Genomic DNA, 13614 nt, shown 5'->3' on the forward strand with positions numbered 1-13614 from the left:
CTCCCCTCCCCTCCCCTCCCCTCCCCTCCCCTCCCCTCTCTTTTTTCCTTTTTTTTCTCCCACTATGGTGAGCAGCAGTGAGGTGGGTTGCTGAAATCACATCTCAGATCAGCTGGTTCCCTGTGTAAAGGCATCAAGATGAAGCATGCTGAACTCAGACCCTCTCTTACATGAGGTCATTGTGTTGGTCGTCTCAGCCCTCTGTTCAGCTTTGATGTGAGCTGCAATATTTCTATGACCTCAGCCTGGGGATAAGCTAGTGGCCCCGGACTCAGCGGTGGTTCAACATGAATATAAACAAAGTGGAGATTTGCTTTATGCCAGATGAGGTTACTTTCAAGCATACCCACAAACTCGTAGAAAATTGATATATTTGGTTTATTGAAAATAAGTAATGGTACCAAAAGAAACAGTATTTCAGGCAAAATAATATTTAATGCTTACCAGCTCATGTACCTTGACCCTGTGATTTCAGTCTGTGGGAGAGGTTAGCCTGTATCTCCGTAAATATGTACTGCCAGTTTCATTTTTTACAGATTTAAGGGTTCCTGTACTACCTATTACTGCCATTCATTTTCAGCTTTTTTTCCTTAAGTCACAGAGCCAGCTTTAAGGGGAATTAGATCATGTTTCAAATGCATGTATAAAACTTTGGATAGATGTGTTATTATTATTATTTTTTGTCCTTGTGGGTATTTATTTTGAAGGAAGTTATGTATAAACGATCAGCCATTCTTAAATGACTAAAGCATTTAACTGCTGCGTTTTGGAGAATAGATGGTTTGTCTGCAACTACTGGAGGACGGTATCCTATATTTTATATTTTCAAGCCAAAGGCAAGAGAAAATGTAAACTTACTTAAAAGATGGTGACATGGAAGGGATTGTTTAAATGTTCCCAACCACTGTTACTACTAGATTATGCAAAACTGGGCACATCAGAGGGAGAATAGGAAGCTTCTGTGGTGGTGCAGAGGAAAGAGGAAGGATTTTTGTGTAGACAGAGATACACATAACCTGCTTTAGTAGTCAACTCAGTCAGCTCAACTCCTAGGTCTAAGTCTAAACTGGATGTAAAGCCATAATCTTTGGAGGAAGGTCAGGCTTACTTCTCTGTGTCTCTGCATGCTGGGGGGAGCTGAGCAACATGTTCTAGGACTGTTTTGATGCTTAGCAATTGGGTTTAATTTTGAGCATTTTGGTTAAGCTTCACAAAGTTATGAAGCAACCCTTTGGGACTGCAGTTGTTGAAGAGTAAACTTAAAATGCAGCTATGGAGCAGTATCAGCCTGAAAGCTCCTGAAGGTTCCCTATGCATCCACTGTAAGAGAAAAGACCATTTTGGGAACAATTCATCCAAATAATGAAAAGTTATGAAGCTGTCAGTGCAACCCTTAAAATCAAGGTTGTTTTGAAATGGTAATGTGTTCATTGTGACAGGTAATGGGAACATTACATCTGGCCTTCTTCAGGATGAGTCACACACTCATCCTGAGAGGAAAACTCTTCTCAGAGACTTGGCACCTCTGTGTGATGAAATCCAAATACTGGCTGTGCTTACAGGGCTGAGCAAAACACAGAGCAGATGAAGAGATACAGGTCAATATGTACATCTATAGCTGTTTGCCAAGATGACACGGATCCAGAGGAATGTTTGAATATCATCCAGAAATTGTCATTCCTGAATATACATCCTCTGAGATGACCCTAGAGAATACACACCTGGTTTTCACTTAACCAATTTCAGAAGAGATACCAGCCAAAGAGTACAGGAACACTGTAAGATTTTCAAACAGATCAATGCAGTTGCTAAAATATCCTAGGATTTGGGGTACACTTGTCTGTATTGTTTCTTTTGCTCAAAAAATAAAAGACACTGCCCTAAGAAATAGGACAGCACAAAATAATTTCAGCTGTGCCATTTTGACGAACAGGTCCGTTCTTATTTTTTCCACTTGCTTGCTTTTGTTCTTATCTTACATAAGCAATAGATATTTTTTAGCAGTGAATACTGCAATGAATGATATTTCCTGCAACCAGCAGTTCCTTATCTGGAAGATGATGCTTACGCATAGAAACTCTGGCAGTTTCTGAGGTTAACAATGCAAGATTCTGTCTTCCATATGGACTGACTTTAAATTGGGAGGATAAAACAATGTTTACTAAGCAAAGGTATTTCTGTTCAGGTCCTTGGGAATATTCCACTGCCTAGGACCTGCTACGGTAAAAAGTATTTGATGTTTAGTCTAAGTTTTGCCTTTCTCAGAGTTGTCATTATTTCTAGTTCTTGCTCTTTTACTATCCTAACTTGTTACCCTTCTGTTAGCTGTTTATTTCTAACAGATGCTTATAGCCAGTTAACATATGTGCCCTCAGCCATTGCTTAGCTAAGCCATACACACAGCAATTACTCCTTTCATTTCCCCCCCATCTGAACCCCCTCCTCATCTTACTTAACATTTTCTTTGGTTTCTCATGGCTTCTAATATGTCTGCAGAGCTGACTGAAGTATCCTGGGAGTGGCAATTTGGTTTCGAAAATATAAATAAATAAATACAAATACAATCTTTTTTTAATTAAAGCTATTTATTATTTGCAGGGCTGTAGCTCGCGGGGCCTCATTGTTTGGGAATGCTGCATAACAAAAAGAAAGGCCATGCACCGATGAGCTTCTGCGAGAAATCTCTTCAAAACAGAACCAAAGCGAATTGAACCAAACCAAACCAAACCAAAAACTTACTCTGCAGCCAGGAATAGCCACTGCCCAAAAGTGACTTGGTACCTGGCAGCATTCAACAGGTGTGATACTTCTCCCTCTACTTGGTTGTTTTCCTATCCCTTCTGCTGTCACTGATAAGTGTGATTTACATAATTAATTCAGCAGCTGTAGGTAGACTTTGGCTTGGCTGAGGGTGGCTGTGGCTTTATTTTGTGCTGGGAGCCTCTGCTTGTTTTCAAGCTGGTGGTAGCTGGCAGCTTGTGGTTAAAAGCAGCTGACAATGAATGCTGCTGTGCTCAAGGCGCTGTGTGTGCAGAGGCAGATGAGCCCCGGATTTCCAGGCCAGCAAGCTCTGGTGTCATGCCTGCAGGCTTCCTTTGTTGCTCCAAGGAAGACCGGGTGTCACCATACAAAGTGCAGCGGGCACCTTGTCCCAGTGAGGCTTGGAGCCTGGGGATGGCTCCTCTTCTTGTGGATGGGGATGAGAATGGTGGCTGCTGTTTTGGGATGGCAGCAGTCCCTGCAGGAGATGCCTCCCTAAGTGGCTGGTGTCCATCCTGTGAGCTGAGGAAAAACAAACTTTAGATGGTTTAAAGAATATGGTTTAAAGGGCTTTTGAAAACAAGTATGAATAAACATCCATAGTAGTAGAAAATATTAACCAAGGTGAGACCCTTTCCAAGAACAAATGAGGGATGATTTATTCTGTCACTGACACCAGTTACGTGTATGTGCATAGGGATCATAGTCAGCACCAGCTCAAAGGCTTACTGTGATCCACAGGGCCACTGGGGAAACCAAACTCTTAGGTTACATTTCCAAGCAGTCAGCTCATGTTCTCCAAACACACCTAGACTGAGGATCTGTGATCCTACAAATGCAGCAATTGGGCAGTCTGCATGTATAACATTTTCCCAAGAGTTTAAATGTTGCCATTGAGCAGCTCGTGTTACCTGTAATTGTTTTTTTCAATGGGAAGAACAATCTGGGCATTCGCACCCAAGTAACACTGCTTTTACAGCATTGAGTTGGGAAAGGAACAGGAGAATATTAAGAAGCAAAGCTGCAATTTTCTCCAGCATTTTGCTGTCTCCATTCATTGCATACCTGGGAGAAGCAAACAAGTTATGATGAGTTTCTATTGGTAACAGTTTGGAAAAATTGGGATCCTTCAGCTGCAAGTGCTGGATGTAGACATGATTCTCCACATTTTGGTCTACTGCATATACAGGGCTCTCTCTGCCTTCAGTTCCAGCACTGCTTCATCCCTCAGTTCATTAGGTTCACTTTGTTCAGCCTGCAGCAATGTGGCTCCCAGATGTGTTTTCCGGTATTTCGTTTATAACTGTGAGGAATCTACAGCATCCAGTCACCCCTGTGTCTGCCTTTTTTTTTTTTTTTTTTTTTTTTTTTTTTCCCCCTGGCATTGAAGTTCTTTGAACAGGACATTCCTATTAACATCAACAATCAAAAATGAAATAAAACTAAAAAACCCTGTCAGGTTTTCATTCTCACCAGAAAGATCCTTAAGGTAGAACTTCAACAAGCACTCCGGCAGAAATATTTGCTTGTAAGGCTTTGGATTTTCCTCACCACTATGCTAAAACAGTTTTCAGCTAACTAATTATATGCTTTGTGTCTTTAAACTTTTCAGCTTTGTGAGTATCATTTTCAGTGTTGTAGCTATGATAGTTTTGGGACATAAATGTTTTATTTATTATACCAACTTATGTAGCTTGAGAAAAAAAAAAAAAAAGAGCTGGATGAAGGCTTGTATGCCTGGAAACCTGTCTGTTTTTTTCAGCTATATAGACTTGAAAGATATTATCTCTTTTACAAATCTTTCCTTCCTTTGTAAGCATGTGGTTGGATAATTACCTTCCACTATTGCTCGGATAAATGGTTTCTAAAGAATTTGGGCACACAAAGTCATCTATGCCAAATTATCTAAAGATGATTTCTTAAAAAAAGTGATTTTCTCTTTAAGTTTATTTCACAGACACACAAAAATGCTTTTTGCCATATGTTTTCTAGGCCTGTTTATAAAGCATGCTGAATGATTTGTTATAAATTTTCATAGACATAGCAAAAAAATGCAGGCAATTGTTTTTGTCTAAGTCGTTTTGAAAAGGTGTCACTATGTCTGACTTCAAAGCGCATGGTAAATTTAGATCAGAGAGGCAATCAATTTGAAATATTAAATCATGCATAGCACAGAGAATTGGGCAAAATTAAAAAGGGAGGCTGATTAAAAGATCAGAAAAACATAGCTCAAGCAGGACTGTGGGAGTTTGATTTACTTTCTTTTTTTTAAAACTGATTTTGTTTCACAGGCTCTTCCTGTGCCTCCTGCCACCATGAGAAAAGAGCTTCAGCACACTTTGCTTTTGCAGATTTTGCACTTGCAGACTCTCCAGCTGGCTCCTGAAGGAGATTCATGCACTCTGCATCATGCAGCTAGCCTGATCTTGCCTACACATAACTTTAATTGCAGTATCTAACAATTGGTTTGTACTCTTTATGCAAAGTATAACATCTCTGCCAAAAGCATCATGAATGATGATAACTCTATTTTTCATAACCTTATTCCAGTATTTGAATCTTGACCCTGCTTCAGCCTCCCCAGTTCTTGGGAAAGTGTGTTCCTCATTTTAATTCTGTGCTTTACAGACAAACACTCTTTAATTTCTGTGGATATTAGTTGTGTTTTATCATAGTGACAGTAGGGTTCAGGACAGGATGAAGAAAGGTCCCCATCCAGTCTTTTCAAAATATGCAATATTTTATTTATTTCCATCAAATCCCAGACTACCTGCCACTTCTCTAATGTTAGTTATTCCAGTCTTTATTAACTTGCTTGACAGGAGAATCCACTTTTTGGCTAAACATACCTCTACCCTGCAATACCCTCACCGAGATGGTTACTCCTCCCCATCATTATGAAGCGTAACATTCACTTTGCTCTTGGCTGCCCCTGAACAGAGTGTTTTTCTCCAAGCTATCTGCAATACCTCACAATCTCTTTCCTCCAACTGAAATGGCTGTCAGGACTTCGTCAGGTATAAGGTTAGATTACATTTTGCCTGTCAAAAAGGTGTTTATTGTGTTTTACGTTTGATTTTACCACTGTGTTCTGGTTTGCCTGACCTCATAGTCCACCCTGGGCTGGATGGAGCCCTAAATAACTATATCACCTGTCAGTTCCTTCCTCCATTTTTACAGATATTACAATATATTTATTAAGCAGTATACCATTTCAAGGCTCTTGCTGATGACTGCTACACAGAGAATTCATCATTCAACACTATCCTTTGTTTTCTAGCCTCTTTGTGATCTTGTTGTAATTCTTTGCCTTTTTCTCTGTGAGTATGTAACGTTTGTATGGCTCCTTGAAGAGACCTTTCAGGTTGTGTCACCATTTCAAAAGGAAGCTCATTCCAGTCCCACCAATAGCACTACCAAGTAGAAGTGCTGTCTTCAAAAGGGCTGGAAATCCAACAGTTTCAGACTCACCCAAATGTCAGCTGAAAAACATGTACAAAAGCTTGCTGAAAATATCTGACAGAAATTCAGTTCATAGCTAAAGAACAATGCTGTGTGTGGGATACTGAACCCCAGGTTTGAAGCCTGTTTGGAAACCTTTTTGGCCTGAAGCTGGCTTCAAAGAGTCAAGGGTTTACCTGACATTTATCTCCCATATCCCATCCACTTGTTCTTGCTGCTCCACCACTGCTACCACAGCCTGGTGTCCCTCCTTTTGTATTTCTTTTCTCTGTGCAATTCTGTCTTCATTCTAACACAGGCAAATTTCAAAGTCAGATTCCACTCTTTTCCACTATTATTTCTGTTATGAATATTTCTGAATTTTTGGGCATTTTAAAGTTTGGGATATGTCATGGCACAGTTTCATGAGATTTCCAATTCTCTAGCCTCAAACCACTTTTTTTTTTTTTTTTTTTTTTTTTTTTAAACCAGCTCCTAGTTAAGCTTTCAGGTGCTGTTAAAATGCAATGCACTCTCCAAGGTCTCGTTCTGTGTATTATAATCTCTAATCATCTATGCTTCAGTATTCACAGAAGTGCTAAAACCATTTTACCACCCCTTTGCTGGCAAGAACACTCAGAGAGTCTTTCAAAGAATGAAACTTTTCATGAACTACAAATCCAAGACACTTGCAAGGCTTTTACAAAAACTTGGCATTTAAATGACTGTGTTAAATCCAAGAGTAATTTTCAGATCTACAGTATATAAAATTGGTCCTCTAGCTCCTTGTAAACATCAGCACAAAAGTACGACTGTGAAAAGTCAATTGTCTTTAATCATAATTAGTTGAAGAAAATAAACTGATATTAAGTGTCATAAAACAGGTTTGCAGAGGAGAAAATGCCTCCACACTTTTGTATTTCTTCCAGAATTTTATACAAATTTGAAAATTGGCCTCTCTTACTAATAATTCATACATTTATGAAAATTATTATTATAATAAAGATATCCACTCTAGAATAAAAAAATCTTAACTCAGGACAAATGTTTCTCCATGGAGAACAAAGCATGTCATTTTACTGTTATTCTATACCAAATTTTCAATTTCAAATTTTGCAGAAGAAAAAAGTGGAGGAAAGCAAAGCTTTCCAAACTGAAACTGTGTAAAATGGAGATTTCACAGATTTTATTCTCCATTTCCTCACAAGTAATATCAGTACACACAGACCTTACAGAAGAAATAGGGAGGTTTTATTTATTTATTTATTTATTGTTTTTAAAACTGTCTTTAATTTTCAGAGTTGATCCTGGTCTGGAGTTTTTATTGTTTTCTAACTCCATTTTCCTCCACCCAGCTTTAAAATATGAAAAATAGAGATGGAATACATTTCTGATCTCACTTAACTGTGACGGAAGTCTTGAATAGCGTAACTCTACCCAGTGAAAACAAGTGCATATGAGATCGGACTTAAAACCCGTTTTTATTGGACATGTACATGCCATGGGAAGAATGCATGCAAACCAAGTCCAGCACATTGCTGTCACTCCAGCTTTGGGTGGAGCAAACATGCTTTTGCCTTCATGATCTTACATAAATATCAACAGGGCCTTCCTTTTTCAAGTCCCATTTTTCTCTCTCAATCTATGAGACTGTGTAAATGCCACAGAAATCTCATTTTATGATGTGATCAACACCAGATAAGAGATGAGCCTTTTTTTTTTTTTTTTTTTTTTTTTTTTTTGTGTGTGTGTGTGAAAATCAGATGGGTTTCTCTCAATCATAATCACAGATGCAGTGTACTCAATGCTAAAATTACAGTAAATCTCAGTGGGGGTGAGAGAAGTTACTGAATGCTTATGAATTAGTTATGGTGTCTGGACTCAGCAGGTGTGAAGAGTTTGCCAGCTAATGGCTAGAGGAATTCATTCTGAGGTCGTTTCTAAATCTTGTGCTGCATTCACAGGCTGTGAGAATAAATCAGTACATAAATATCTAACACCTCGCATGTGCACATGATTGTTTTTATTCCTAATGCTTCAGGTATGGGGAACACTTGAGTAATTATATTCTGTGCTTCACTGAGGGGAGAAGAGGAGCTCAGCGAATTTGCCCTTGCACAGGAGTCCTTGGCAAAACAAGAGGCTGAGCACAGTTTCCTGCACCCAGTCCGGTGCTGCAATCTCATGACCAGTGTGCTTCTCTGCAGATACTTTCCTTGTGTCGTTCCTTTAGTGGGAATTATTCTGAAGATTTGAATGTAACTCCCCAGTTCTGGGACTGTCATATAGGTGTCAATATACAGCTTGACATGCATCAATGAAGAGACCTGCACACCTGCTTGCTTGACAGATGCCTCAGAGAGTCAGTCCTGGAAATATCACTTTGCTGTTTTTCCATGGATGAGAGGTGTGAGAGAAGCCATTGTGCAGGTGTGACAGAAAAGAAGGAAGCAGGCTCTCTCCTCGGGTAGTGAAAAGTGAGCGGTTGTAGTAATTTACAGACATTTTAATCCCTTGCTCTTAATATGGTTTTGGACTGAAAGGATGAAAGATCTCCTGTTTCCTAGAGGTTGTAAGCCTAATCTCCAAAGAAGAAATTTATCCACAGCAGACAATAAGAGTAATTTAGATATTGATACCAACTTTTATCTGCCTTGTGCTTCACAAGCTTTTATCTTAAAAAGCTTCTGAAATTTAACAAGATGTCAAAAGAGCAGTAGCAATTTAAATCAGGGTGTAGGAGCAAGACAGCTCTGAAGACAGCCACAGTAAGCTCTTATTCCTATAAAAAGCATGGCAGAATATTAATCATTCTTGCAAACTGAAGCTGAGTACTAATTCAGACCAGTGGTATTAACCTCCAAAAGGTGAATGTTGACAGGTGTTTTCTCAGGTCCTGTTCCTCATCTCCACTGCATCAGTCTCTCCCTTAAAACACCGTATTAGAGTTGTGAGCTGTAAACATGTCATGAGCATAACATAACACCATATTACATGTAACATTCTGGGGCATGAGCACGTCTTAACATACCACATGAAGTTCTCATGGGACAGCACTAGCAGGTTTAGCACATTTTCCTCATCCTTGTTTCTCTTGTTTCCACAGATTTTTTTCAAAAACCTGAAATAGTAGATCACTTATGTGAAATGTGTCCCAGGTCTTCTGGATTTTTCTTAACCCTCTGTCTTTTGCTGGCTGCAGCATTTGTAGTGGTTTTTGTTGTTGTTTTCTTTTGTTGTTTTTTTAAACTGGGTTGCATTTCTATGGGGTGAAACACCTGTTTGTGCAAGTGGGTGAACCAAGAGTGAGCATAACCCATGGATGAGGCAGAGTTGTTTGCAAGAGCAAAGAAACTTTTAGCTATTGTACATCTGCAAGCCTGAAGACTTAAAGCTCCAATATAATGTTTTTGTATTTATCTAAAATAATGACTACATGATCTTTTGCAAGCAGATGTGAGCTTACTCAATCTCTGCTCTGAGCTGACTGGAAGCCATAGAGCAAACTACCATGGCACTAGGCCTAAACTAATATACCCTGCTCCTCAGCTGAACTTTATTAGCTTGGGCTTGGTGCCCTACTAACCACAGATGTGGGTTTCTTGTCAGCTAGATTATAGGCAGAACAAGCTCATGTCTCTTTATAGGTAGCCCTAAAGGTTTTAGTCCTTGTGAACAGTGCTAGCATTAAAAGGCTGAATGTTTCTTCTATCTCTCTCCAGAACAAGCCATGAAGCGAGTTGCCTGCCCTTCCACCTACATCCCATCTATCAGCAAGCCTAGGGTGTTTTTCAGTCTTAATGCTCTTTGTTTTGCCATCAGAAAGTCATTCTTTATGCTGTTAACTGGTCCTTTTCCTTTCCCTTTTCCTTTTGTACTTAAAGAGACAGTGACTTTTCCAACTCCATTTTTTTTTTTTTTTTTTTTTTTTTTAATTTCTTTTTCACTCCTGCACCAAAGCAAGACAACTGTAGAAGATTAACAAAGAGTAACTGAGAAAAGACTTAGGAATTCATGTGGAAGAAACTGATGCTCCTTTGAAACTTCTTCAAATTAATTAATCTAGATCTCTGATCTAGAAGTTGGCTTGATTTTAAGTGGAGCTCCTTGGGAATTTTCCTTTTGAAAACATACTACTGGAAACTGCCTGCTTGCTGAAAGCTGGGTTTGATTTTAACAGAAAAAAGATTAAGCGTTAGTTTTGTTGAACATGGTGGAACGGAGAGAGGAGAGACAAAATCTAGCCTGCTTAGTCATTGGTAGCTTGTGGCCTTGGGGAAAATAGTCCTTCTCCAGGGTCTGGTTCAATACAGATCAAATGATGTTGGATGGAAAACTTCCGTGAAGGTGAGAACTGATCTGCCTCTGAAAATCATGTGTTTTTTTCTTTAACCTTTTTGTGGTATTTGATTTTTGTGTCGTTACAGGGTCTGTGGTTCATAGATTCATAGTGCTTAAGAGTAAGGGGATATGCTGCTTACTGAACTGTTGGGCTTAAGTGGATTCTCTTCTCCCCTTTCTTCAATTTCCACTTCTTCACACCCAAACGCCCACTACCGTTAAAATGGGTGCTTACCTCCCACTGCTGATCTTGAGTTTGATGAATTGGATTTTTCACAGCAAAACTTGCTTGACAGTTCTTTCTTCCTATTTTGAGTTGCTCAAACATTTTCTCTAAGCTTTCTAACTTTGAGCAAGGTGAAGGTATGAAAAGAATAATCTTCTGTACTTATTTTTTTTTCTTCCAAACATTAACTAAAACTAGATAGAACAGGAACATGCAGAAATAAAAATTGGTTAAAAAATGTTTTGTATAAAATGCTCTATTTTCGTTTCCTTTTTTTTTTTTTTTTTTTTTTTTTTTTTTTCCAGAAGTTTGATTTGTGTGTGACCAATATTTGTAAACTTAGCATTTTACATAAACTGCTATTGGTTTACAAACACCTCTGCAACAGCAAAAAACTTTCTCCAAAATTCACTGACCTTATCACTTTTTTTCTAGCTCACAAACAAACAAAAAAAATGGCAAAAGCTTGTCTGCCACCTTTCCACTTCTCTGTAAAGTCATGGGATCTCCTGGTTTTGCTTGGGGCAGAATCCAGTCCTCAATGGGGAGATATGCTATGAGTTGCAATTATGAGCTGTATGACTGTTGGATGCTACTGTGCACCAGATCAGTGAGAAAGAGGAACTGAGAATTTTGGATGCTGTCTGATACCTCGCTATTGATACTCTTTATATCCCTGTTTATATTTCTCTGTTGTGAAGGATATAGTCCTATGACATATTAGAGGGTGATGCAGTCAGAATACCTTCTCCTTTGCTGTAGAGTGATCCTCAGAATGAGATTGCCTTGAAACAAATAGATGTTGTTTACCATTGGAAGTGTTATTTTACTTGACTTATATTCATCTTTGTTCTAGTAGAAAGGATTTAACGGCACTGGAATAGGATGGCATTTGGAAGACTATTTTTTCTGCTCATAGAGATGGTATAATGATTTGCAGTGAACAACCCTGGAATTTCTAACACCTGTTTTTTATAATCCCATAGAGAAAAAGATGGATGTGTTTTTATTGGTCATCCTTTGGGGGTGGGGGAGATGGAGGCCCACATAGCAGTGAGGAAAAAGCCTATTCAAGGAGATGGGAAAGTGTCTCCTTTATCTATGAAGGACTGAAAATGTGCCTCGTAACAGTGCAAGATTATACTTGCCAGGCAAATAAACATATACACTTTTCTGTTTCCTCTGGACAGATATTTTATATTTTGAATGTGCTTCATTAAAGCTGATGGGAAAGGGGTGTTGAAATCTTATTTATTTATTTAGGGGGATTTTTTGAAATTCTCTATTTTCTACATGATTTTGATGTTACTCAGCTATTGGAAATAATTAGATGGGTGTAGATAGACTGTTTTCTTTCTCCCTTGAAGGAGTTCACTAAGCTTCTGTCATTTGCTGCTTTCATGTTCTATTCCACTGTAGTCACCTCCATAGCAATGGAAAATAAAATCACAAACAATTCATACTTTCAAATGGAGGAAGGTTCTGATTTAATAGAATGTTAAGGGGAATGTGACTTGGGTATTTGACAGGAGACAGAAGTAGCATCATATACCAGAGATAAACCAATAACCATGTTCTTTACAATCTGCTCAGAAGTGATTCCTACTTCTGCACCATTTTTTCTTATTCCCATGCTCCCTGGGTGAGCTAGAAGACCAAACCTAAGATTGGTGTAAGAATATATTAACTTTAAAAAGAACATTAAGTGTAAGGCTAGCAGTTGGGCCTATTTGAAGTGCTGGGCTGGGATTGGGGCTCTTAGCTTGGTTCTGTACGTGCTACCTGTCCCATCCTGTGTCAACGTTCTCATGATGCAATTGAAATTAATGGAAAGTGACTGGGTGAGAGAAATTCCATCTTTGTGGAAAAACTGCAGTACTAAAAGTTTAGTTTCCTTTGTTCTCTACTATAATAAAACAGATGCTTAAAAGTACACCTGGGTGAAAGCCCTGAATTAGTTTAATCTGAGTCTTGAAAACTCTCAATGAGTCTTGAATCTGTGATTTCTTTACTCTAACGTGTGTCTTGATAAGTCAGCTGGTTTGAGTAGCTGGGGGTGGTCTTGTTCCATCTTGAAGAATGATAATTTCTGGCTCTTGCCTCTGTGAATATGCTATTTAAAAGAGGAGGTGGCTTTTAATTTTTTTTTTCTATTAAAAATATTTGACCTCTCAAGTCATTTCATGGGACAGTTTAAATTAATAAAGAACCAAGCACATGCCAAACTTGCTCAATAGTTTCTTTGTCCTGAAAATAACTGTAAAATGTCTAATAATTGACCAAACTTATATGAAGCACTGTATTACAGGGTCAGGATAATGCACATATATACATGAACCAGGGAGACGTTTTTTCCATTTACCTTGCCTTTGATCACAGGTGTGTTCTGTCATTCCACTTCAGTAACCAAACAGATTAGCCCCTAAAATGAAAAATAGCTTGAAAGTTGATATAAAAGACCTAGTGTCCAGGACAAAATTAAAGGAGAAGGGAGACAAGTAGTTATAAATTACTCTGGCTTAATATTGTGACACTGGCGGCACAATTTTCTACAAAGAAGATAATCTTTCCTCATTATTCAACTGGCCAATGAGGTGCATATTTTTTTGCCAGAAGTAGGAAAAGTCACTATAAAGAACATGTCAAGTTATGGTCTGCCAAATTAAACAACAGCAAAAAGAAAAATATCTGCTAGCTTGACATCTGCAGTATGGTGACACCTGGGTCACCTCTGTAGGCAAAGAATCTAGATTCATGAATATTACTCAATTTTTCTTTATGAAAAGTTAAGACAACACCCTGTCTCATCCCGAGATCACTGACCTCCGTTCTGCTGGCAGTTTCAG

General features: G+C 38.6%; 1 long non-coding RNA gene across 1 annotated transcript in view; it reads left to right on the forward strand.

Moving 5' to 3' along the window:
* LOC118162778 overlaps window positions 1–6594 on the forward strand; it is a 22090-nt gene extending 15496 nt beyond the window's left edge. Inside the window, exons 2-3 of the long non-coding RNA XR_004748621.1 lie at window positions 2599–2798; window positions 5052–6594. This is a non-coding gene — a long non-coding RNA (uncharacterized LOC118162778). The remainder of the gene's footprint in view (window positions 1–2598; window positions 2799–5051) is intronic.
* The last annotated feature ends 7020 nt before the right edge of the window (window positions 6595–13614 follow it).

Source organism: Oxyura jamaicensis, chromosome 2 (genome assembly GCF_011077185.1).
Source record: "Oxyura jamaicensis isolate SHBP4307 breed ruddy duck chromosome 2, BPBGC_Ojam_1.0, whole genome shotgun sequence".
Taxonomy (NCBI): Eukaryota; Metazoa; Chordata; class Aves; order Anseriformes; family Anatidae; genus Oxyura; species Oxyura jamaicensis.